Source organism: Camellia sinensis, chromosome 5 (genome assembly GCF_055761805.1).
Source record: "Camellia sinensis isolate YWXY chromosome 5, ASM5576180v1, whole genome shotgun sequence".
NCBI lineage: Eukaryota > Viridiplantae > Streptophyta > Magnoliopsida > Ericales > Theaceae > Camellia > Camellia sinensis.
This window is the reverse complement of record NC_138965.1, coordinates 164,705,001-164,707,755: the sequence shown is the minus strand read 5'-3', so window position 1 is coordinate 164,707,755 and position 2,755 is coordinate 164,705,001.

The following is a 2,755-nucleotide window of genomic DNA, read 5'->3' as shown; positions in this document are numbered from 1 at the left end:
TTCCTATTGGGTTTTATTCCCTATATATTTATTGGGATTTTATCTTTCACCTATATGTTGTATTTGATTTTTATTACTATGATTGTAATTTATTCGATTTCATTGTAATATTTATATGAACAACTCCATTTTGTAGCTCGAAATGGCGTGGGTCAAAAGACCCGAATTTCTTTGTACACCCACCCTTTTCTTTGTACACCGGTCATCCCTTTCCTTACAATACAAAACTGACATTTCATTTCTAAAAAAAAAAGAAAAGAAAAACAAGAACAGAGTAGAGAGAGAAGAAGAAGAAGAAGAAGAAGAAGAAGAAGAAGAAGAAGAAAGAGGAGCTGGGTTTCGGGTTTCATCAACACAAGGAGCTGGATTTCATCAACATCAACAACATTTTCATCATCATCACCATCATCATCATCATCATCATCATCATCAATTTTTTTTTTTTTTTCACATCCAGAACAACTAAAAAAAATATAGAGAGAGAGAAAACAGATGAAACATCATCATCATCTCCAGATCAATATCATCATCTTCTTCAAATCATCATCTCCAGATCAACATCATCAGCTTCAGATCCAGATCTAGATCAACCAGAAAAAAAAAAAAAAAGGAGAAGAATCGGAGATCGAAGGCGCCAGCGACGGCGATCGACCCTCGACGGCGGAGGTAGCGACGACGATCTATTCTCCTCTCTCTCTTTCTCTTTCTCTTTCTCTTCCTCTTCTTCTTCTTCTCTCATCTCTCTGCTCTCTCTGCTTCAGATAGAAAATGAGGAAAAAAAAGCCCCAAAATGACGTCGTTTTGGGCTGTCGAGTCATTCGGGGCAGAGTGATTTCAAGCTACAAAGGATTATTCTTATATGAATTATATATCTTGTATGACTTTCGAAGATTAACTTAATGGTCTTATAACCACATCTTAGAGCGTGGTGAGGGAAAAAGTCAATGGCGACTCCTGTTATAACATAATTTTGTTAATAAACTGACATTTTATAATCTTAGCAAATATATATATATATATATATATATATATATATATATATCTGTGTGTGTGCGTGCACGTGTTTTTATTGTTTTTTATTTCAAAAATTTAAAAATTGTTGTCTTAATTTTTGGGCAATGAAATAGTTATCAAATGTGTTGTCAAGTGTCAAACTTTTTTGAAACAGAACACAAATTACTTTCTTCTCATATCAACTAGAGAGAGAATGAATTCCTTGAAATGGCTAATAGACAATAGTGGAGGGGGGTGTCATGAAAAGTTTGAAAAAGTTGGTGGAAATAACAAAAAATAATTTTGTCCCCCTCTTTTTAGTTTCAAAGGACAAGAATGCCATTGAAAAAAAAAAAAAAACTGTGCACCACAATAATCACTTTGATTGGTTTCGTTTTCAAATTTTATTTTTTATTTTTTTATTCTCTTCAAAATATTGAAATTAATTTGATAAAAATAAATAAAAAAAGATATTTTAAAATTTTAAAAGACTATTTTGCCTCAAAAAAGAGAAAATAATATGAAAATGATGAGTTTTTAATTATTTTTATTTTATTCACCAAATTAGTTTTTATTTTTTAAAAAATACAATAAAACAAAATTTGAAAACGAAACCAAGTGGATTATGTTTTGGTTAATGAGTGTCTTGAAAGGTATTTGTTAGGTTTTTATTCTTGGCAACCCCGTTTGACAAAACTCCTTTCAGTTGTATTTGTTTTCGCACTTTTTATTTCAGCGAGGCTATGAGTTTTTAGATGCGAATCCAACCCAAATTGTGCATTGCAGAGAAGTTTGTGATGTTAATGCTTTCAAGATTGCCACTTCGCTGATTATGATGGGGGTCGAGCTGCCCGGTCAGCTCGCGGGGTCGAGGGGCAGCGCCCCCGAAGCAAAATGCAAAAATGAATTCAAAGTTGCCTCCCCGCTCGAGCGGAGAATGCTGAGTTCAGGAAGTTGGGTAAGTTTGCAAAAGTACTCTGATCCGTGTTTTCACGCTCGAGCGTACATCCTGTTTGGAGCATTTCATATAGTGTCCCCGCTCGAGCGTCAATTCCCACTCTCGAGCGGACCTCGCGATTTTAGATTCTATAAATTCGCAAGTCGCTCCAAATCTAAGATTACTTCTCCAGATCTTCTTTTTGGGTTCTAAGGTTTATATCTGGGGATATTTTGCTAGTTTTCTTTGATGTTTTGATTGAGTATTCAACTCATGGTTTAAAGAGTATACATCAAAGGATTATTTGTTTGTTCTACACAAAAGAGATAGTTGTTCTTCGGTGGATTCTGAAGAATTCGAGCCTGAAGCTTTGGTGGATTCCGGAGTGGCTCATCGTCAAGAAAATTCCGAGGTGAAGACGGGGTTGGAAGAGACACATAGAGGTTGGTTCAATTCGGGCGTGGATTCGCTAGGTAATTGAGAGTATACTTGTGTAATTCCTTTATATCTTCTTAGTGGATTGTTTTATGGCTGTTGCCCGTGGTTTTTTTATCACAATTGGAGGTGTCCAATTGTGGTTTTTCAACGTAAAATATGTTAGGAATTGAAACACAAAATGAAAGAGTGCACAACAATTCTGGGAATGACTTACTTCTTATTGAACAATCTAGGCTTATAAATAGCCTTCTACAATCTTAACAGAATGAGAAAAACTAGCTCACAGTTACAACTAATCAACATGATAAGTGTAACTAGAAAAAAGTCAAGAAACACTAACAAGTACCCTAAAGACTAGGGCTTGTTCAAACCGAATGCTTATCTGAA